The sequence below is a fragment of the Toxorhynchites rutilus genome, chromosome 2 (assembly GCF_029784135.1).
Source record: "Toxorhynchites rutilus septentrionalis strain SRP chromosome 2, ASM2978413v1, whole genome shotgun sequence".
NCBI lineage: Eukaryota > Metazoa > Arthropoda > Insecta > Diptera > Culicidae > Toxorhynchites > Toxorhynchites rutilus.
The window spans coordinates 54,582,609-54,607,938 of NC_073745.1; the positions used below are offsets into that span (position 1 = coordinate 54,582,609).

The following is a 25,330-nucleotide window of genomic DNA, read 5'->3' on the forward strand; positions in this document are numbered from 1 at the left end:
TCAAACAACTAAATCCAAATACTGTCAAGACTTAGAACAAACTTTTCAAACCGATGGCGAGACTATTGAACATGTTCAAAAATATCGAATAGTAGAATATTATCTTCAAACTCAGCACATTCAAATGTAATACAGTGACATGAATCTAGTCTGGTAGATCATCTCCAGTAACGTTATAGAATTTTAAATGAATTTATGACCCCGGACTTGTTCGTAGAGCGTGAAGGCTACCGATTCGGTATCTGCTAAAAGTAAATGCCTACCGTAACTTCAATATAAATATAAGAAATGGCATAAAATAGTATTATTGTAATATGACTACTAGACCACCCGCGCGATAATAAACAAAATTCTAAATTGTTCAATGCCCCTAAGGCAATAAATCCCCCACGAAGACGCCGAGCAACGCAAGCATAAGTATTATTCGACTACAAGCCTCTTTACTGGGCCAAGGGTCTGTTTATTATTTATGGTTGCGTAACTCGATGCGAACCAAGCGTGATTGTACATTTGCTTTCTTTCCGCTTTGCCGCTAGCCTCGGCAAGGCCACGAATAGTAAACACATGTGCAAGAACCCCGCTGGGTGCCGGTCTTCCTTGTTATTAATTATGGCATACGGAAGAGATGTTCCGCACATGGTTTTCTTTAGAATGCGTCTGACCACGCCTAGAAATTATTATATGTAAAATAGCTAGGTACATAGAAAATAAGACAATTGAATAAAACCAAATGTGCGGCACTTGGGCCGCACAGTCGAGAAAGCTACACCAAACGTAGCAGTTAATTATCTCCATCCGAAAGACTGATGCAGTGACTTGTTTACATGGCGACCTGTGACATCGGACCGCAGTGAGGTCGTGAACGAGTGTGAAAGTGAATTCTAAAATGCATTTTTTAGACCCTAGCGGTTACATTCCGAAGAACGTAACGGTGAAACAGTTAAACTGTTGAAACAATCGAGTGTAGTGTAGCACGAACAAGCAAGCTGCAGAAACAGAGTGAACGTTGAGTGAAAAAAAAATTATCGGTTTTTGTGCCTACACGGAAACACTCCCCCGTCCGAAGCACCTGAGTTGGTGTGGATATGCAACAATTGCTAATTGAGAAGAAATAGAAGAAAAGTTATAGTGAAAAAAAAAACAAGATGGATAACATGACTCCAGCAAATATGACAAATTAGTTATCAAGTGTTACGAAGGATTAATTTTCCAACATCGTGGATTGCACGAGGAATTAGATGCTGGATTATATGTGAGACACATTACATCTAGAAAGCTAAACATGGAGAAACACACAGTTGATGGAAAAATCAATTTGATCACCGTGAAATAGACCCGCCTGTGATTTCGTGGTCATCGTCCATAACACACACATCATACACTACCAACACCGTGTGAAACAATATCACAACGGTAGAACGTTTGTTCGCACATCAGCCTACAAAACCAGGCGCACTACATCTCGTACAATTTGGATGCTGGATTCACCTGCCAGACACCCCCCCCCCCCCCCACGGAGTCGAATGCGAAATCAGCAGCGAAATCAGCAGCGAAATCAGCAGCGAGGACAGCAACGAGGACAGCAACGAGGACAGCAGCGAGGACAGCAGCGAGGACGGCAGTGAAATAAAGTGGAGTAAGTCAGATTCGATTAAATGAAAACAAAACCATGAAAAGCGAAAACTAAATGTAAAGCGAAACAAAGAAAAATAGTCCATATAACCTTTCTTGCAAAAGAAAAGTATTATATAAATATACAAATTCTTTTTTCCTGACATAATTGGATCATTATGGGACTATTTAGTACAAAACCAGTTACAAACACGGGCGATGCCCAAGTTCAGATACTCAACCATCTTGACAACCACAGCACCGTTCACGAGGCTCAAGGAACCATTATTTGTATTATCTTAGCCATAGCTATACTATTATTAGTAGCCAAGGCATACAAAGCCTACAAAGGATGCATGAATGCGCATGCCATGAAAGCCATGAAGGCGGCAAAAACGTTAGCGACAGTAACTGACTCTGTCTAAATTGTTAATTAAAAAAAAAACAAACAAACAGTAACAATTATACATATGTACGAATAACTTTTCACCATTATTTTTTTTCGTTTCCTTAAATAAACCGATTTTGAATGGATGAGGTCCTTCAACAGATATACACAAACCTGCAACAATTAAAAGCAATTCACGATACAATCCAAAAAGAAGTCGTGATGAAGTTAAGAAAGTCCACCTTGTTAATACGTATCAGGGAAGCGGAAGCTCTTGTGAAAAATATAAAAAGATTGTCTTCATTCAAGTTAAATGACAAACCAAAACCAGAACTCTTAATATGCATTGAAAAAGCAAATTCTTTATTAAACGCGATCAAATTAACAATCGAAAAAGGATAACCAAGATCGTTAAAAGAAATAGTTTTAGCAATTATATTCACGTTAAAATTATCAAGACGTTCTAAAATGGCGAATTTACTTGAAATTATTAAAACCACATCCTCAATTGTGCCACAATTCGATGGAAACGTGGATAAAATTAAGGCATTTACAGACGCCGTAAATTTAGTCAAGACAATAGAAACGGCAGAAAACAGAGCAACCATAATTCAAGTAATCTTAACAAAATTGGAGGGTAAGGCGAGAAACGTTTTTGCCGAAGTTCCAGAATCGATTAACGATATATTGAAAACATTGCAAGCAAAAATTTCTGCGTGCCCTCCGGAGCAAGTCATTGCTAAAATGGCAAATCTAAAGCAAATCGGCCCTATAGAACCGTTCTGCCTAGAGCTCGAAAAGCTGGTTTTCAGTCTGGAAACCGCTTATATAGCAATGGGTATTTCGCCTCAGATTGCCAGGTCAATGGCTACCAAAGAAGGCATAAAGTACTTAGCCAGAGGTTTGAAATGCGAGAGAACTTCTTTTGTGGTGAGAGCTGGAACTTTCGGTTCATACTCCGATGCAGTGACAAAAGCATTGGAGGAGAATTTAAATAATCCGAATACGTCCATATTTACGTACTCGCGGGTAAATCAAAGTCGAAACTTCAAAATAATAATCAGGGGTCGAAATCAAAATAATAATCACCAACCATCCAATTTTCGTCAAAACTATGGGCAGAATAGGCCAAATTTCAATCAACCAACACCAAACCACCAATACACCCAACCAAACTATCAGAGAACCCAAAACTTCAGAGGCCAGCGTGGAAATAACAATTCCAACCGAACGACACGATTTGTACGGATTGCGGGAAACGCAGGGACGCCGGCGGACAACCTCCAGTCCGTCCCGGAGCAAGAACAGGAGGAAAGGACATTAAGGGAAAGGCCGTTCCAAAGCGAACAATAAATATATATAACATAAACATAACATGTTCTATGTTTGTTACAATAGGTTTTTTTTAATACAGAATCGAATGAAAACTTATGAACAACCATTTGCGGATCTGATGACATGCCTTTCCGACCCTCAACCCTCGTAATAATATATTCTTCGCCATCAAACCAATCTCGGTTTTTTTACCACCGACCGCTGTAGCACAAAAGAAAACAGAAAATTGAGACTATCATACCATAATCCGCTGTCACAATTAGCAGAAGGTTCCCTTTGTTGGACACCATCATCCAAATACACATACACGTACCCGTAGATATCACACTCGATTCAGCATCCTCCAGCATCCGACGTCATCCGGCTCAGGAGCAAAATTTCAGCTTCTTTGTTGGAAAACAATCAATTGGAAAAATCACTGCATTTTATGGTGTGTCGCCTTCCCCCGCATATAATCGACTTTCTATCTAGTCAAACACACCGATCACCGTTTCGAACACACAAAACACACATACACATTCTTCCTCTCCCTCTCTATATCTCTGCTTTTCACCGATTTATGAATAATGAACAGTGTAAAACTGTGGGCCACTTTTCTTTCTTCCACCCACCAAATCCTCACTTCAACACTTTTTCAACACACGTACATAGCTAAGTCAGTCGTCACAGTCGAGCGATGGTTTCAGCTACAGGTGTACTATTTTCCAGCAGACCGCCGGGCGGCACTTCCTCATCCCCCCTTGGATCAGACTCAGCATATGCTGGGGATGGGGACATGTGTGTGTCTGTCTGCGATACGAACGCGAATGGAATGAGTCCACACTTCTTCCGCTTCTCACAATTCGAACGATACAATAGTTGATTAACTTTAGACTTTTGGTGGATTAACTTTTTTTTGTAATCCTTCCACCATACACACACACACACGTACTTAGGTATTTTCTCCCGTTTAGAGAAGTATATTGCTTTAGAGATACACACACTGAATGGGGTTCGGTTGCTAAGAGTTCACATTGAAACACTGAAAAAACACCACTATCAAACCGTTCAGCATCCGGTCTGACGAGAAACTTTAACCGTAATCTCTCATCACACCAAGAATTCACACATCGAGCAAAGCAAACAAATAAACAAACAAGTGGTACATTGTACGTCAGTATTCCATCCCTTTCGGTCACTACCGTAGACTTTGCTGAGTGAGGTGGGGAAAATCGGAAAACTGTAAACTGTCAATAACGATTCACCACTTTTCACTACCCACCGTCACACTTTCACCGTCGCGAGCCTACTTGCGATGACGGCACAGGTTAATGTTATATGTATGATTGTGATTTTGTTTTTTTTTTGTTTATTTGTTATCAAGCCCAGGGAGCACTGAGAAGGGCACTGCGCTGCGCTGCCGTCCAGCCGATGATGGCTAATTTGACCGCGGGGTCCCCACTCGGGACTGGGATAATGACCACATGCTCGTGTGGTGAAAGTCTGCGACCAACTGTTGACGAGCGAGCGAGCGATCCCGAGCCGTGGAATCCCTGGCAGCGCCAAGCGCGCTGGAATAGGAGGCACTCAGGAGTGCGCTCCGTGTCCATCATGGTAAACAAGACAGTTCGGCAGGCGCATGCGTTTCCTTCGAACCGCCTTCCAGTGACTGGAAAGCGGGGAGAAGGAAAAGTCTTCCACCGAACCAGGGGGCTCTCATCGTTCCAGCGGGAAAATTCGCCGAACGGAGCGGTACCCTGTTGCTTCTGTGTTTTTGTTTTCGTTTTGGTGGGAATGTGCGGAGACGATTCATGACAGGGGAAAGGGTTAGAAAAAAGTTTTATTTTAATAAATCCATATATGAAATTATCACTTGATAATGACATGGATAAACTGTATGTAGACGGGATTAAAATTTTTGTGACTATTTCTTGAAGATGAATTCATATTTTTTAAGGTGGATATCGTTTCCACGATTTTAATATCATACGCTTGGACCGTGATGACAGATACGGAGGGGTGCTATTGGGTATCAATAAGTGCCACTCATTTTTTCGAATTGACCTTCCACCTATTGGAGGGATCGAAGCTGTTGCTTGTCATGCAAACATCAGAGACAAAGACCTCTGTATTGTCAGCTTGTATTGGCCTCCGAGAGCTGCGGTTAGCCGCAAGCAACTTGTTGACATGTGCTCACTCCTTCCCGAGCCACGATTGATCTTGGGAGACTTCAACTCTCACGGAACTGCCTGGGGGGAACAGTACGACGACAATCGTTCATTGTTGATATATGATCTTTGTAACAGCTTCAATATGACCGTTTTGAATACTGGGGAAACAACACGTGTACCTAAACCTCCTGCTAACCCAAGTGCTCTTGACCTCTCGCTTTGCTCGAATTCACTATCGTTAGATTGCAAGTGGAATGTAATCCAGGACCCCAACGGTAGTGATCACTTGCCAATCAAAATTTCCATCACCATTGGGTCGAATTCTTCTGAATTTATAAACATGGCACATGACCTCACAAGACACATTGACTGGAAAAAATATGCGGACGCGATTGCTCTAGCCATCAATTCCAGAGACGGTTTACCTCCATTGGAGGAGTATAACTTCCTTTCTCGTTTGATCTATGACAGCGCGGTTCGCGCTCAAACGAAACCCATCCCAGGCTCCACAATTCGTCGAAGGCCTCCCAATCCATGGTGGGATAGCCAATGTTCCAAGCTTTATCAGGATAAATCGAACGCATTCAAAGCTTTTCGGAAACGTGGAACCATTGAAAATTTTCAATCGTATTTGGACCTTGAAAATCAATTTAAAAACTTGATCAAAGGGAAAAAACGTGCTTATTGGCGAAATTTCGTGGGAGGTTTGTCACGAGAAACGTCAATGAAAAAATTATGGAAAGTGGCTCGAAACATGAGAAATCGCTCTTCAACGAATGAAAGCGAAGAATATTCACATCGATGGATTTTTAATTTTGCACGGAAGGTTTGTCCTGATTCCGCTCCTGTGCAAAAAATAGTTCGAGATATTCCGCAAGATAGGTGCGATTTTGATTCTGAGTTTTCGATGGTAGAATTCTCTCTTGCTCTCCTTTCATGTAACAATTCTGCTCCGGGATCGGATCGAATTAAGTTCAACTTGCTGAAAAACCTCCCTGGTGTGGCGAAACATCGCTTGTTGAATTTATTCAATCGGTTTCTGGAACATAATATTGTTCCAGATGATTGGAGACAAGTACGAGTTATAGCTATTCAAAAACCCGGAAAACCCGCGTCCGACTTCAATTCGTACCGCCCAATAGCAATGCTGTCTTGTATACGGAAATTGTTGGAGAAAATGATCTTGTTTCGCCTTGATCGATGGGTTGAAACGAATGGCCTACTCTCAGATACACAATATGGGTTCCGCAGGGGCAAGGGGACGAATGATTGTCTTGCGTTGCTTTCTTCAGAAATTCAAATGGCTTACGCCGAAAAAAAACAAATGGCTTCAGTATTCTTGGACATAAAGGGGGCCTTTGATTCTGTTTCAATAGAGGTTTTGTCAGACAAATTACACTCTCGGGGTCTGCCGCCTCTGTTGAATAATATGTTATATAACTTGCTTTATGAGAAACAGTTGAATTTTTCTCACGGGGATTCGACAGTAAATCGGGTCTCCTACATGGCCCTCCCCCAGGGCTTATGTTTAAGCCCCGTGTTGTACAACTTCTATGTAAGCGACATCGACAATTGCCTTACACAAAATTGCAGCCTAAAACAACTTGCAGATGATGGAGTAGTGTCTGTCGTAGGATCAAACGAATCCGACCTGCAAGGACCCTTACAAGATACTTTGAACAATTTTTCAACCTGGGCCATTGGGCTAGGGATCGAATTCTCCACGGAGAAAACAGAGATGGTGGTTTTTTCTAGGAAGCATAGACCAGCAAAACCAAAGCTTCAACTTTTGGGTAAACCGATCACTCATGCTATGTCATTCAAGTATTTTGGGGTCTGGTTCGACTCCAAATGTACTTGGGGGTCCTTATTAGGTATCTGAGTAAAAAATGTCAACAAAGAATAAACTTTCTCCGTACAATTACCGATACCTGGTGGGGAGCCCATCCCGACGATCTTATAATGTTGTATCGAACAACTATTCTCTCAGTGATGGAGTATGGCAGTTTCTGTTTTCAATCAGCTGCCAAAACACATCTCATTAAACTCGAGCGAATTCAGTATCTTTGTCTCCGTATTGCATTGGGATGTATGCCCTCAACGCATACCATGAGTCTCGAGGTTTTGGCAGGCCTACTCCCACTAAAAGATCGCTTCAATTTATTATCTCTTCGGTTCCTCATCCGGTGTAAGGTTATGAACCCATTGGTGATCGGAAATTTTGAGCAGCTTATCGAGCTAAATTTTCATTCAGGATTCATGAGCTCATATCATGAATTCATCTCCATGCAGGTTGATCCTTCTTCGTATACTCCCAACCGTGTTTGTTTTCCTGACTACATCAATTCCTCTGTACATTTCGATCTGTTCATGAAGGAGAAAATCCATGAAAATCCAGATTATCTTAGATTGGGGTTCGTTCCTACGATCTTCAATGCAAAGTATGGGCGTATCAATTGTGATAATATATACTTTACTGATGGGTCCTCTATGAATGAGTCCACAGGATTTGGAGTGTTCAACGTATTTTTTAGCACCTCACACAGTCTTCAGAATCCTTGCTCGGTATATATTGCTGAATTGGCAGCGATATACTGGGCGCTGGACAGCGTCGCCTCACGACCTGTTGAACACTATTACATTGTAACGGATAGTCTTAGCTCTGTCGAAGCTATCCGTTCAGTGAGGCCGGAAAAGCACTCGCCGTACTTCCTTGAGAGAATACGAGAAATTTGGAATGCTTTAACCAGACGCTGTTATGTCATTACCTTTGTCTGGGTCCCTTCACATTGCTCAATTCCGGGTAACGAGAGGGCTGACTCATTGGCAAAGGTAGGTGCAATTGAAGGCGATATTTATCAGCGTCAAATTGCTTTCAATGAATTTTATTCTTTAGTCCGTAAAAATACCATCGCTAACTGGCAACGTAAGTGGAACGAAGATGAATTGGGTCGGTGGCTTCACTCGATTATCCCTAAGGTTAGCCTCAAACCATGGTTCAAAAGTCTGGACTTATGTCGGGACTTTATTCGCACCTTCTCTCGACTCATGTCCAATCACTGTTCGTTAGACGCGCTACTCTTTCGTTTTAATCTTGCCGATGGCAATATCTGTGCTTGTGGCCAAGGTTACCACGACATCGAACACGTTGTTTGGTCGTGCGAGGAGTATCTTGTTGCCAGATCGAATTTAGAAAACTCTCTTCGGGCTAGAGGAAGGCAGCCCAATGTGCCGGTGAGAGATGTGTTGTCTCGGTTAGACCTTGATTACATGTCCCAAATATATGTCTTCCTAAAAGCTATCGATCTTCGTGTGTGATTGTCCTTATATCCTTATATTCTCCTTTCCCTTTTCCTTCGCGAGAAATCAAATCCCTTCTTACTAACAATAGAATAAGGTGAAATGTAAATACATGTTAGATATAAGATAGGCTTAAGAATTGAGTATGATGAATGTGAGTGCGAATGTGAGTGTGAACATTGTCAACATATCCTTATATCCCATCCTTTTCCTGAAACAAAATGTCACCCTTCTAAACTCGAGCAAGCCGCGAGTAATCGGTTCTCTACTTCATTAACATTAGAATTAATAAAAAATGTTTATATATATACTTGTATTTATGCAGATAGGAGTTTGGCTCCTTTAAACTTATGTAACTGAGCCTGTAAAAATAAACGATTTAATAAAAAAAAGGTGGATATCGCTTATTAGATGAAATTCAAACGGTAATACTTTCAGGAAACAACAATCCAACAAATTGGCAACTATGAAACTAATCTTGAAGAAATGCGACGAAACAACTGAAACGGTAATGATTTGGAGAAGTGGTGAAATAATATAGCAGATACGGTTGACAGTATTACTGCACAAGAAAGTTCGAAAAATCATCAAAAAAAGCTGATGGTGGCTCTGACCATTGACGGTAAATTGATAGCTGAAGAAATTAGTAATAGTATTATTAATCACAACTGGAGATATATTTTCACGATGCTTAACGTTCAAAAAATGGATTTGGAATGAGAGCTTAGAGTGATGCTTCTGAATCCGGACGCTTTTAAATCCGGACACTTTATCATTGCATTCAATATCATGCCAAAACCATGACATTTTTTGCATGTTGAATTAATGTGACTGATAGTTACTATTGTGTCAATTTAGTTTAGTGTCAAACATAGTACCTAGCTGTTAACAAAACAAAAATCGATGTGAATTTCACAAACCCATGTCCGGAATAAGAAGCATGTTCAGAAAATGATTTTAAATCCGGACGGCTAAAAGTTGACGATTAAATTTCTCATTGAAGGAGTTACATCAGGGTATGTTAGAAGCCTTAGTATGGGGTATGGAGTGTGGAGTAAAGATTTTCGATTCGGGAAACTGCGAAACTCTTCGGTATACAGTACGGGGTCGATTATATGACCCGTTTGTATTTACGTGGATTACTTTGTAGCGCTGCCCCACAATCATTGAAATTTAACCCCCTTCCTGTTGATCGATTGATCTGAAATTTGGAACACACCTTTATCTCTGCAGTCATTATAAAACTGCGTATATCATGATCTTGAAAATCCAAAATGGCTGCCGCTATAAAATGGCGGATTTCATATTTTCTCAAATATTTTCTGTCACATCAAATTGCATCACGGAAAAAACGCTGTAGAAATTTAATTTTTAGGAATTATATCTTCAGCTTTCGCTTATAATCAGATAAGAGTGTATAGATCACGTTGGCCATGCTTCACTGTCAATTTTTCGTAAATTTGGGAAAATGTCGTCGAATGAAAAAGACCGTCGTGAATTAATCCTGTGCACTCATTTCGAGAATCCGGAGTTGTCACATCGGGACATCGGTAAGATGCTGGGAATCGTCCAATCCACGGTCAGCAGAGTACTAAAACGATACTTCGAGAACCTAACCATCGACCGGAAGGTGAAGAACGGCAAAAATGGATGCTCCGTCAGTGAAAAAGATCACAAGCGCGTAGTTAAGCAGTTTAGACGTGATCCGAGAAGTTCGGTCCGGGATGTCGCCAATAAGCTGAATTTGTCAAGTTCATTCGTTCAGCGAACCAAGCAGCGGGAGGGCCTGCGTACATACAAGGTTCAGAAGGCTCCTAACCGCGACGAAAGGCAAAACATGGTGGGGAAGACGCGAGCCCGGAAGCTGTACACCGAAATGCTGACGAAGCCGCATTGCCTGGTAATGGACGACGAAACCTACGTCAAAGCGGACTTTCGTCAGCTGCCGGGCCTGTTGTTCTTCTCCGCATAGGACAAATTCAGCGTTCCGGAGGAGATTCGCAAGCAGAAACTATCCAAGTTTGCCAAAAAGTACATGGTGTGGCAAGCGATCTGCTCTTGCGGAAAGCGGAGCGCCCCCTTCGTGATGACCGGCACGGTAAACGGGCAGGTTTACCTTAAGGAGTGCCTACAGAAGCGCTTACTACCACTATTGAAGCAGCACGAGGGCCCGACCATCTTCTGGCCGGATCTCGCTTCGTGCCACTATTCAAAGGACGTGTTGAAGTGGTACGAAGCCAACGGGGTCACCTTCGTGCCAAAGGAAATGAACCCGCCCAACGCGCCGGAGCTTCGCCCAATAGAGAAATATTGGGCGATTATGAAGCAGGCCCTCCGGAAGAACCCAAAAGTCAAATCGGAGGCGGACTTCAAGAGAAAATGGATTTTTGTTAAAAAAAAAAAACTACAACCTGACGTTGTACAGAACCTTATGGACGGGGTAAAGAGGAAGGTGCGAGCATACGGGCTTGGGCTCGAAGTATGAATAAAAAGAAAATGCCAAAAGTTGTTTAATAGTTTTTATTTTACTGTCTAAAATTTTCAAAAGGATCGGTCTACTGGGCGAATTTCTACAGCGTTTTTTCCGTGATGCAATTTGATGTGACACACCCTTTATTAAACGAAAGGGCTAGTAGAACACAGTTATCCATGAAATAATCATATCTAAAATGGCCGCCAGCACAAAATGGCACCATATATATTTGTTTTTTCCAAACCTTATCAATATGGATATCAAATAAAAGGGCTTGACTAGTAGAATACAATTATTGATGAAAAATATACATTCAAGATAACGGCCGCTAAAAAAACGTGGATCACATATTTTCTCAGAACTCCATCAAAATGAGTATCAAATGAAAGGGGCCGCTACAAAATGGCAGATTTCATATTTTCTCTAAGCCCCATCAATATGGGTATCAAACGAACGGACTTGACTAGTAGAACACAGTTGTTTATGTAGAATGCAAATCCAAAATGGTCGCCACTACAAAATGTCATATTTTTTTCCAAAACTGCATCAATAAAAAATCAAATGAAATGAAAGGGCTTGACTATTAGAACACAGAACACATTAGAATCATCTACAGTTAGTTGTTTCATTACATGCCCCACGATTTTATTTTAGTCTCATCAATGCCCTAGATTAATGAAGAAAGGGGTGTGATCACTACTAACTGCTACTTGCCTAATGATTTTCTAGCTTTTAGTACATCATCTGTATTGTTATTATGTTTAATCATAATGAAACCGTTGAACTTCAAAAGTGTTTTTTACTTATTTTATTTTTTAGTTTTTAGTACATTATCTGTATCATTATTATATTTTTCTACAATAAAACCATTCAGCAATTTCTACTAGTCAATCTCTTTCGTTTGATACCCATACCGATAGTATGGGTATATATATATATATATATATATATATATATATATATATATATATATATATATAATATATAAATATAAACAAATATATAAAAAAAAAAACACAATTCCGTTAGCATTCTGATTACAGTTTATTTAATACCGATTAGGGTGATCCTATGCAAAAAAAAGCTGAATATTTTTTAATTCTAAAAAAAATCTGAATTTTTTGAGCAAAAAGATAGTGTACATTAAACTTCGCGTTAAATTTCTGTGAAGCAAAAATGGTAATGAATTTTGGGTGAATTGCACACGCTTTTCAATTCAAAATTATAAATGAAAAAAGTACTCTATCGAAAAAAGATTAAAATAGTCTCTAATTGGTTTCGTGTAACAGGATAACACATTCTCACAAATGATGAAAATGTTGAACGAAAATTGCCTCTGATAATTATTCATCTGATTTTAATATTTTTGTGTACAGTGTCTGCTGACGGATACAATGGTAAATGGTAAAATTTGCGATATTATCAACAAATTTGCAATGTTTCATAAATCCATTATGACTTCCAACCATCCAAAGAACTCCATCGGTCCTATTCGATACCAATTTTTTTAATGGAAATCCTGTTTCAGGGAGCAAGGACTTGAACGAGTTCACTCTAAAGGGTGTGTCACATCAAATTGCATCACGAAAAAAACGCTGTAGAAATTCGCCTAGTAGACCGATCCTTTTGAAAATTTTAGACAGTAAAATAAAAACTATTAAACAACTTTTGGCATTTTCTTTTTATTCATACTTCGAGCCCAAGGCCGTATGCTCACACCTTCCTCTTTACCCCGTCCATAAGGTTCTGTACAACGTCAGGTTGTAGTTTTTTTTGTACAGAAATCCATTTTCTCTTGAAGTCCGCCTCCGATTTGACAACTTTTGGGTTCTTCCGGAGGGCCTGCTTCATAATCGCCCAATATTTCTCTATTGGGCGAAGCTCCGGCGCGTTGGGCGGGTTCATTTCCTTTGGCACGAAGGTGACCCCGTTGGCTTCGTACCACTTCAACACGTCCTTTGAATAGTGGCACGAAGCGAGATCCGGCCAGAAGATGGTCGGGCCCTCGTGCTGCTTCAATAGTGGTAGTAAGCGCTTCTGTAGGCACTCCTTAAGGTAAACCTGACCGTTTACCGTGCCGGTCATCACGAAGGGGGCGCTCCGCTTTCCGCAAGAGCAGATCGCTTGCCACACCATGTACTTTTTGGCAAACTTGGATAGTTTCTGCTTGCGAATCTCCTCCGGAACGCTGAATTAGTCCTCTGCGGAGAAGAACAACAGGTCCGGCAGCTGACGAAAGTCCGCTTTGACGTAGGTTTCGTTACCAGGCAATGCGGCTTCGTCAGCATTTCGGTGTACAGCTTCCGGGCTCGCGTCTTCCCCACCATGTTTTGCCTTTCGTCGCGGTTAGGAGCCTTCTGAACCTTGTATGTACGCAGGCCCTCCCGCTGCTTGGTCCGCTGGACGAATGAACTTGACAAATTCAGCTTATTGGCGACATCCCGGACCGAACTTCTCGGATCACGTCTAAACTGCTTAACTACGCGCTTGTGATCTTTTTCACTGACTGAGCATCCATTTTTGCCGTTCTTCATCTCCGGTCGATGGTTAGGTTCTCGAAGTATCGTTTTAGTACTCTGCTGAACGTGGATTGGACGATTCCCAGCATCTTACCGATGTCCCGATGTCACAACTCCGGATTCTCGAAATGAGTGCACAGGATTAATTCACGACGCTCTTTTTCGTTCGACGACATTTTTCCAAATTTACGAAAAATTGACAGTGAAGCATGGTCAACGTGATCTATACACTCTTATCTGATTATAAGCGAAAGCTGAAGATATAATTCCTAAAAATTAAATTTCTACAGCGTTTTTTCCGTGATGCAATTTGATGTGACACACCCTTTACATAGATGAAAATTTGTTAATGATTCATCCTTATTAGTCATATACTGCAAACACATCCCTATGGATTCATATAACTGTGCGGTATCAGTTGATTCGTCGAGTTGCTATTCTTACAACTCGACGAATCAACTGATACCGCACAGTTATGTGAATGCATAGGGATGTGTTTGCAGTATATGACTAATAAGGAAGAATTATTAACATTTTTTTATCAATGAAGGGTGTTGTTTCACCAAGCAGTGGACTGTATTTTACTGCGATCATGTTTGTGCGTGTTCGAATCAAACTTTTCCACAGCCGCCCATGCGACTGACACGCAAGGTCAACGAATATGGCAATCTCAACCAAAGTAGCAGTTATGCTACTTAGGAGAGAATGCGTTTCCACGGAATGATTCCGAGCGGCCCAGTGCCGCGTGCGATGCGAAGCAAATGGAAAATTCCATTCGCTTCTTTGGTCCTGTTAAGAACCAATCCAAAACCAAAAACTATACCACGGACCGAATGAGGGATTAATCGGTAGCAAATAAGCCACTTAATCCTTTGTACACATTTTATTTACACCAAATATACAATATTTAACAAGTTCAAACATTCTTTTTAGTTTCTTGCTTCAAATAACTTTAGCACGTGAAATAAACTTCTTTGCTTAGCGGCGGTTGAAACTCAAGTCTTCTCTCTGCACTCAGAGCAGGTTGCTTGCGCTCGCAATACACTCTTCTTTCGCTGTGTGCCGCTCCCACGCGCCCACGGGTGGGACTCATGTTGGTGGTTGAATTTTATTTCCTTTGGTTGTATTCTTGCGCTCGTTGTCCTCTCGTTGCTTTACTTCCTCCGCCGTCCTGTCGATCGTACATTCAGTGCGCTGCGCTGAGCGGTGGACTGAACAAAGGGAGAACCGGGAATCCGCAATACTTTCTATCAGCATTTCTTCCAAGTTTTTACTTTTAGCTTCTGTTCTACGTATAATTGTGTGTCTTGACAGTGCCTTTTAGATTGAAGCAATTATTTCAAATTTATTGTTAAAATTTTCTGACAATACTTCTCCTGATGCAATATTCGAATTCTTATCCGTATAAGAAAGATCATCGTTTGAACCATCATATGAACACATCGTCATTAGTCGTCAAAGTTTAGGAAAACAATTATTCAGTATTGCAGGTGCCCCGTCAAATATTTTGACTTAAACAAGTGCTCCGCAGATAAGAACATCTGAAAACACCTGATCTAGAACAACACTAATTATGGAACGGTTATTATGGCGGAAAATTAACTCTTGTGAGTATATAAGTTCGCAAAACTTCCCGTGTTTGTAGTAACTGATAAAACATGAAACTAATTCTCCTCGCGCTCTTAGTTTTGATTTCAGTCTGGCAAATACCAGCCGAGGTGAGTGCCACATAGGGTTTGGTAGTCATTCTCAACAGCCGGAGACATTTTTTGTCTTTTTCAGGAAACACTCGAACCATTAGAATCGGAACCGATCGAAATAGATCTGATGGTAAGCTCATTGATATGAACACTGTTTGAAAAAGCGGACAATACCTAGCTCGATCCGATAAATAATGCGTTTCGCAAGTGTGCACTGTTTGGTTGACAATTTTAATAAGGAGCGGGTAATGCCGAAGGCTGTTAGAATCTTGAAATTTACGCTATATTCACACAGATTTTCTGGCCGAAACTGTCCAGCAGTGAAATTGCTTAATTTCCTAAATGGATGATATATATATACATATATGTTTTTGTTCCAGCAGAACGTCAAGCGCGCAATCCCATCGAATGTTTATACAAATATGTTCAAACGGTCTCCACAAAAATGCGTTGGGAGTGTATGTTGTGGTGAGATTGGCGAGGATTGTTTTGTGCGAGAGTCGAAAGGGAAACCACATCCATCCAAATGAAAAATGATTGACTTATGCATTATTACATATATTAGAAACAAGCAAAATAAAAAAGCATATGAAAAATATATAAAGTAGCTCACTCTGCTCTCCGTTACTTGTGTTTTTTAATCGGTTGATTTTAGCTTCCCTTGTTTGTGGCATATTTGTAACATGTTTGTAACGTGTTTGTAATGTGTTTGTCTGTAGCGTTGTTTCACAATAATAGAAATTTGACCCCCTTCCTGTTGACAGATCGATCTAAAATTTAAAACACGCCTCTGCAGTCATTATGAAACTGCGTATTCCATGATCTTGAAATTCCAAGATGGCGGCCGCTACAAAATAGTGGATTACAAATTTTCTCAAAATCCTATCAATATGGGTATCGAATGAATGGGCTTGACTAGTAGAACACTGTTATTTATGAAAAATGCTAATCCAATACAGTTTGAGCTCGATTATATGAGATTCGATTGTATACAATTTTGGATTCGATTACAGAGAAATTCCAAATGAAATCGATAAATGACAAAACATACGTATTTTTGATTAGAATGAATGTTTGTATTTCGTTTTGGTTGGAGGAATAGGAGTTTTCCACAGAAATTGGTATTTTTTTTTGACTCGAGTGTAACTTTTAAAAAGGGCGTATCGATTCTAGTAAGAGAAATCTTCGATAATTCATGTCTCAAAAACTATGAGTCGTACCGATATAGTGTCTTAGAAAGAGTTATAGAGTAGTGATGTTAAAACGTGAAAAAAATGTACACACTGAAAAAAAATTATGCTTTTTTTTATTTACAAAAAAAAACTTAAAAACTAATTTAACCTTTATTGCAACAGGTCGGGTTCTGTATATAATCGAGTCCGACATGTTGCAATAAAGGTTAAATTTATTCGATTACATGTGATTCGATTATATACAGTTTTAGACTCGATTGAAGATTGAAAAAAAATTTTTTCGTTTTGTATCTAAAATATGTATTTTTAATTTTTTTGACGTAGGACTACGTCTAACCGGAAGATATAGGGGGTGAAATGGAAATCTAGGCACTGAACAAGTAGGAAAAAATGCAAGATTTGGAACGCTTATAACTCGAGCATTTCTCAATAGATCGCAAAGGTTTTTGCATCAATTGATAGGAAATATATCTACGCATCTATCATAACGAATAACATTTCATTTTTCTTGAGATAAATAATTGAATAATTGTGAAATATCAAGCATTGTCAAAATGCACTATGTGCCCATTTTTGATTGGTCCATTTTGTGCTCCTCAAATCGTACCGACCAAAACGGTCAACCAGAGCAGCAGCGAAATAGAATGAAGCACGATTGGAAAGGAAAAAGAAAAAAATGAACGAAACGTTGGTCGCAGTCTCACACATGCGTAATTCTCGAGCCAGCCAGTCAGCTTAAAAATCCCCGCTCCGCTGCCGTAACGATCATTCTCATTCAAACCGTACACCACATCGGTTCGCATCACAACACATCAACAAACCAACCCAAGCAGCCATGTCTGGACATGGTAAAGGAGGAAAAGTGAAGGGAAAGGCAAAATCCCGCTCGAACCGTGTTGATCTGGAGTTCCCCGCAAGGGTAGCTAGGCCGAGCGCGTTAGTACCAGTGCACCAGTCCACCTAGCCGGCGTTATATAGTTTCGGCCGCCGAAGTGATCGAGTTGGCTGGTAGAGCTGCTCGCGACGATAAGAAAAACCGCATTCAGAACAGAACACATCAAGACAACAACAGGCAGTTGCAGCGAGTGGCGAGTGGCAAACGCAATCGCAAAACGGCATCAGGTAGCAGAAGAAAAAAGTTTGTTCTTTATACAAACTGCTTTGGTGGCAAATCCAGAACAAGGCGGCACCGAGGGCGTTCGAAATGGTTTTTTCAAAACCACGAGTACTAAGTTTTCTAAATTGGAACCATTCCATAAAACAAGGCGCTTTTCAGGGCCATTAAACCTTCCAAAAAAGAGTTTAGGAGATACAGTTCAATGCTTTCTAAAACATTATCCAAAATAATAATAAAACACAAATTGATTTTTTCATAATTTGGTTGCCAGGATCTGATGAGTATGTGAAATTGGCAGTTGTTCTGAGCTTATTGATAGTTGGGGACTGTCCTGATTATTCAATTTTCACCAATTCTTAAATTGTTTCCAGGTTGAAAGTACAGTAATTTACAATTAGTTCGACATTTAGCTAATTGGACGGACATGTAATGCGACTTATTTAGTTGGACATTTTTGTAAACATAGAGATCCAAATTATGACCCCAAATTGAAAGTCGACACTGTACCACTGTCATCGTAAATATTCAATTACAGGTTGAAATCGCCTCCAATGCGACACTGAGTGGCGCTTCGGCACGTCGCATTGAATGTAATTTACTGTAAAATATGTCACAAGCTGGATGGGAAGAAATTTTCCAACTGTGAAAGCTGTGGCGAGTGGCAAATGCAATCGCTAAACAGAAAGGCTTAGCCGAACGAGATGGGGATATCGAGTGATAACAAAACAATAAACTCTTTGGATTGAAGATAATTATGTGATCCTGAAAAGGACCCTTTTTAGCCTGCATGTGAATCCAACAAGCGAACAAATCGTAATGAATGTATTTTTTGCCATCGCTCCCTTTTAACGCTCATTCGTTCGTCTCGTTGGACTCGCCCCTCTGGCAGAGTCTGCCGATTTGTCTCTATCCTGTGAGTGTGTACCGCTAGAGTATAAAACCCGCGGACCCCAAAAAAATATCTTATTTTCTTTCAAACCGTAAACCCGTGTGGTTGTACGGCATCGGCATCGTGGACGTAACAAAGGAGGACAAGTTAAGGGAAAGGCAAAGTCTCACTCGAACCGTGCAGGTCTCCAGTTCCCTGTTGGTCGCATTCACTGATTGCTCCGCAAGGGTAACTAGGCCGAACGGATTGGTGCCGGAGCACCAGTATACCTAACAGCGATTATAGAGTTTCGGCCGTCGGAGTGCTCGAGTTGGCTTGCAAAGCTGCTCACGACAATCAGAAAACCCGCATCAAGAACAGAGCAACTTCGGTTCGGCGCTCATCAAGGCAACAATTAGTTTCAGTGAGTGGCAAAGTGTTTCTCCGGCACGTCGCATTAAATGTAATTTACTGAACCACTTGTCCCAAGCTGGATGGGAAGAAATTTTCCAACTGTGAAAGCTGTGGCGAGTGGCAAACGCAATAGCTAAGCAGGAAGGTATAACCAAACAAGATGGGAAATCGAGTGATAACAAAAACACAACACCAAAGGTTCTTTTCAGAACCATCAACATATTCGTAAAGAGTAAACAGTAAACTAATCCATTTTTCAGGTAGATAGGTAGGTATTCACGTATTCAAAATAAAATAATATATTTAAAATATATATTTAACAAAAGCTGTCCCCTTTGTATTGTCCTACGTCACTCCGGTTATGTCCCCGACATTACCCACCCGTCTTTTTATATTTCCATATAAAATAGAAGTCATGTAGAAAATTCGAAGAATAAGTCCAAGATGGTAAAACTATTTTTAACGCACTTTGTGGAGCATCGATTTTTTTTTATGAATTTGCGGAACTTCCAATTTTTATACGTTAACAATCATTTTTAGCCACAAATTATGAATCCTTATGTGATTTAAAATAAAAAAAAATCGTCGTCAATCTCTTTCTAAATGCAGCCATTCTCGAGAGATTTGAAAAAAACTTTCTAATTTATTTTTTGTGTCTAATTAATTGAGGCTAAAACTGATTGTTAACATACAAAAATTCGAAGCTTCGAAAATTCATAAAAAATCGATGTTCCACAAAGTTCGTCAAAAATAGTTTAACCATCTTGGACTAATTTTTTTAAATTTTCTTCATGACTTCTATTTTATATGAATTTTTTGTTAAATCTAAAAAATACATGTTTTAGATATTGCAAATTGAAGTTTTTCTTTGTAAATAAAAAACAGTACTAATTTTTTTTCTCAGTGTATATTTGTATGGTATTGGTCTACAACAGATTGACGACAATAAATAAAAATGGGTGGGTTGTACCTATGATATAACCGCAAGGTTGACGTGGGCCTACCGTTGTCTTAGTAAGTATTTGTATTGTATTGATAAAATTATGGATTGAATGAAACAGTTTTCGCATTCAATAGAATTCAACATATTTGCTTTGTAAGTGAAACGTTTGAACAGTTGCCATGTAAGATCAGTTCATGCATGGTAATAGATTGTGTTCTTCGTTACAAGTAAATTTGACCAAAATTTGTGAACGGAAGAATTGTCAAACGAAATTGTTGCATCTCTCATGTTTACGTAGTACTCGAACCGCGAAAGTTCATTCATCTCTAGTAATTGAAATAACGATTTTCCCAGGCTTCTTAATTTAGAAGCACATTTTAGAGAAACATATTACATACTATTCCATCTAAGGGAAACACATTTTGGTGTGTACAATGATGATGATGATGGTGTTGAATTAAAGAGGCTTTAAACTTTTCAGTTCATTCGCCTCTAAACGTGTGAATAAAAATACCCCCTACCTACATATATTTGCAAAGCGGATTCCCCCAGGCACATTGATTTTGAAATCCGTGTTAGAGAAACACATTTTGGAGTGAATAAAAATACCTCTTGTATCTTTACAAAGTGGATTTTGAAGTCTTGTTGGGGGAACCGTAAATAGGGCCAATAAAAACTTGGCAGATAAGGCGTTTAGATAACGCTTGACATTTTACAGTTATTCAATTGTTTATCTCATGAAAAATGACATTTTATTAATTGTAATATTTCCTGTCACTTGATGCAAACATCTTACCGATCTATTAAGAAATGTTTGAGTTATCCGCGTTCGAAAACTTTCATTTTTTCCTGCATGTTCTGTGTTTAGGTTTTCATTTCACCCCATATACTCCGGTTAGACGTAATCCCACATTAATAAATAAATAAAAACTTCAGCTTTCAAGAAAAAATATTTCAAAAAATATAGCGTCCTCTATCTTTAACCATGTTAACTATAAAAAATAATACAACCAATAACTACAAGAAAGAAAAACATTTTGACGTGGGACTACGTCTAACCAGATATATATGGGGGTGAAATTGAAACCTAAACACAGAACATGCAGGAAAAAATGAAAGATTTCGAATGCCTCGAACATTTCTTAATAGATCGGGAAGATGTTTGCATCAATTGATAGAAAATATTTCTAACACAATTAAAAGCATGTTATTTTTCATGAGATAAACAATTGAATAACTGTAAAATGTCAATTGTTATCTAAACGCCCTGATTGCCTCGTTTTGATTGGTTCGATTAACGGTTTCCCCAACATAGCCGTCAAAATCAATGTGCTTGGGGGAATCCGCTTTGGAAACAGACATGCAAGTAGGGGGTATTTTTGTTCCCACCGAGCTGTGTTTCCCTAACACGGACTTCAAAAATGATGTGCCTGGGGGAATCCGCTTTGCAAATATATGCACGCTACGAATACTTTTGTACTCGCTTGTCTTTGTGCAGACCGGAAGATGTTTCCCTAAAACGTACTTCTAAACTGAGAAGTCTGGCAAAATCGTCATTTCAGATACTAGAGGTGAATGAACTTTCGCGGTTCGAGAACTACGTAAACATGAGAGATGCAATAATACAATGATCATTTGACAGTTGTTCCGTTCACATATTTTGCTGGTCCACGGCTCCATATCAAATGTGAAAGGATGGTCACCAAATTTACTTGTAACGAAGAACAACATTGTGCTTCGTGTGTTCGTAACGGCTTCGTGCATCCGATGGGGCGTCCACATTACATAACGAACCGAATGTACCGCCTGGTACAGACCGATCGGCATCATTCGGCATAATGTGGATTGATGGATTGGATTGATCTTACATAGTGACTTTTTGGAACTTTTTACTTACTAAGCAAATATGTTGAATTCAATTGGATTCGAAAATTGTTTCATTCAATCGATAATTAAATCAATACAATACAAATGCCCACTAAGACAACGGTAGTCCCACGTCAACCTTGCGGTTGTATCATAGATATAACCCACTCATTTTTTTTTATTCTTTTTGTTTATTTTAGACTCATTAGCATTTTATCTGTAACAGATTCGAGTTTTCATCGGGTACATGTCACATGTTTATCATATCTATAATTAACACATTACACAGTTGCCATTTTTTCTGCGTTAGACTCTTCCCTTCTATACCATTGCATATGATACACATTTAGGGGTAAGAGTTTTCGTTCTGTTCTTCCATTATTCAGTTAAGACCGGACAGCGGAGACAGTTGATTGATCATTGTTGAGTTATCTATAAGAACAGCAGCCCGATGTGTCTTCCAGAGCAAAGCAGTTGCATGGATGAATCGATCTTATATCGATCTTATAGTTATTCTGTAACAACACAAAGATGGTCCCTGAGTTTTGAACTCACGATCGATCGCTTACTAAGAGAACGCGCAACCAATGTGGCTACGGAGCCCCCGAAAAACATTTTTCGCGAATGTAATATTTTTCGAAGAAGACTAACTCATTGGCGCTCTCGTGGTCAAGTGGTTAGCGCCAAACCTAGCATGCCGGGAGTCCGGGTTCGATTCCCGTTCTAGTCGGGAGAATTTTTTGTCAAAGAAATTTCCTCCGTCTTGCATTGTGGTCACGTGTATTCTAGAGCTTACCACTCAGAATGCATTCAAAGTGTGTAATTTGGCATAGAAATCTCAACTAAGTACTAATGACGAAATGTAATACTACTAAAATGACACAAATAATACTACGTTGAAACGGCGAAGTTTCTCTGAGAACGTTAGTGCCATTTAAGAAGAAAAAGAAGAAGAATCTCATTGGATTCAATATAATATATAGATCTTTCGAATCGGTTCAGTAATTCAAAAGTGATGAATTTTTGACAGAAGTTATTTTTGGAAAAAATAAGAGGAGAAATTTATTTTTTTCGAATCACACTAGATGGTAATGGGCACCCTAATGAAAAATTAAAAAAATATGGGTCTAATATTTTGCAATAGGAACAAAACTATCAAATTTCACGAAAATTTAAGAACCACTATTTCGAATAGCATGGAATGCTGTTTAATGATTTTTTTTTAATTTCAGCTTCTAATAAATCGCTTGAAATACAGTCTCTAGAAAGAATGCAGTGTTTCGAGAATCCGTTCCGTAACCGCCGGAACCCTGTGGCACTAACGTCCCAGGGGAAACTTACAATAGTGTCAGCATGGGTTATCCAGATTAACACGCCTCAACTGTGTTCTGAATGACAGATTCAAAAATTATGCGTGCGTCTGTACATATCGGAAGCAAACCAAAAACTCCCTACTCTGAACGGGATCGCTGGCTCTGCTAACCAGCAAACCATGGGATCACCCCATTTAAAAATAAAATCCAATTTGTTTCATTTATAAACACATCACCCTACGAAACTAATCAATAACCATACCAATGCTGTAAATTGAACCGTGTTAGATTAGTATATAACCTGCACCACTTCCCACTGTTAGTTATCGCTAGTGAAAATGAAACTACTTCTTCTCGTGTTCCTAGTTTTGGTAACGGCCTGGCAAATAATGGCCAAGGTATGTACAATAAATATTCCGGAAATCTTTTTCAATAGCTTAAAATTCCGTTTCCTCTTTTTCAGGCCATTGATAATCGTCCAAGAGTCCAAGAAGAATCGGTAAGCTAATTGGTGTAAGCATATTTCATTATTTCATTTCAAAATTGAGTGCCGAACTGCCAAACTCATTTCCAAACACATCCAATAAATGCGTTTGGGAAAATGTTGTCTTAACAACGTTGTCATGATAATGTGATTTGTATTGTGTGCTGTCCTTAATTTACAGATCATTGTGAAACGGAAAATTTGAATGATTGCAACCAGTGTTGCAACATGTACAGGTTATCTGGAAAGGTACAGATTTTTTCGTTATTTTTGGTACAGATTCTGTGCGGTACAGATCTCCGTCAAAAAGTACAGACTGGTACGGATTTTCTCCGCCTTTGAAATTTCATACATTTAAACAAAACAATATTGAGGTACATGACGACTTTTACGTCGCAGTATTGCCTGGTTTTCAGAAAAAATATGTATAAGCATTATCAAACTCACGAGTGATTTGCAATTGTGAATGTAGTATTTGTAGTAAATAAATGAGTATTTTTTTCATGCTGATAAAATAGATTTTTCTCCACAACGAAGCTCTTCGATGGTACAGATTTTTGGAAGAAAAAGTACAGATGAGAAAGATTTTTAACCCCTCTGGTACAGATAATAATGTGGCAACACTGATTGCAATGATATTTACTCAGAGACAGATCAACAGATTTTTTTTTCAACAGAAGTGCTTCCAGCAATTTTCAATTCATGTTGTTTCTAATTCGAAATATTTATCCATTTCAGCAAATCGTCCATGCGAAAATCTGCCCCGGTTGGATTCAATGTTGGCGAATCAAGAAAAATAAAAATTGATGTAATTCAGTCCAAAATTTTCAAAGAAAAACATTATACTTAATATAAAAAAATTCATCTCACCTCAGCACAATGAAGTACAAATATTTGAAATGTAAGTAAATTTGAAAAAAGTTATAATTTGAGGGTGCTAGAACCGAGGAATATGGTGTGTGCGAGAAAACTTTCCGACAGACCCAATATATATATATAGAACTTTTGAGCTAGCATCAGTTGAAACAAACTCTCTACAGTGTGCACCCTCTGGAAAATAATGAATACCGAGTTGTTATTTTGGTATCGAACAATAGTTTTTGCATGTTGTTGACACAGAATTGATACTCAGTTATGAATAACCGAGGAAAAATAAAAAAAAACTTCGAAACTCATCATTAGCACTAGTATGTTAATACGAGCTTTTCTCTCCAGTTTTCAGATATGATAACATTCAAGTTTACTAATGTTATCGAGTAAAATATACTAACGTCTGGTAGGGATACGGGTTTGTTGACAACGTGTACCAAAAATTTGTACATTCTACTAATGTTTGGATTATCAAATGTATTTGGTGGTTTTCGACCGAGGATTTTGACGTAGAACTATGTCTTTCAGGAAGGGTGCCAAATCAGAAAACAGGTCACGTTTTTATGAAATAAAGTTAACGTTAATAACTATTTTCACTGTGAACGAATTCTCATGGTTTGCATACCAATCGAATCGGAAATTCTCTAAGATTTGTTTGATATGCTATACATTACAATTCGTTCATCTCTAAACGGTTTAAATTCATGAAAACTGGAAGAACTTTCCCATACATTTGTTCTGCCGATTTGTGTGCTAACCCTTCCCGTATTCCGAATGCTTATAACT

At 39.2% G+C, this 25,330-nt stretch overlaps 2 long non-coding RNA genes across 2 annotated transcripts in view; both read left to right on the forward strand.

The window, feature by feature from the left end:
• Window positions 1–630: 630 nt before the first annotated feature.
• Window positions 631–25,330, forward strand: part of LOC129764214 (uncharacterized) — a 30,282-nt gene continuing 5,582 nt past the window's right edge. Inside the window, exons 1-4 of the long non-coding RNA XR_008741082.1 lie at window positions 631–1,636; window positions 23,110–23,588; window positions 23,654–23,689; window positions 24,413–24,575. This is a non-coding gene — a long non-coding RNA (uncharacterized LOC129764214). The remainder of the gene's footprint in view (window positions 1,637–23,109; window positions 23,589–23,653; window positions 23,690–24,412; window positions 24,576–25,330) is intronic.
• Window positions 15,407–16,103, forward strand: LOC129764215 (uncharacterized). The gene is made up of 3 exons (XR_008741083.1): window positions 15,407–15,494; window positions 15,559–15,606; window positions 15,860–16,103. It is a non-coding gene; the product is annotated as an uncharacterized LOC129764215 (long non-coding RNA).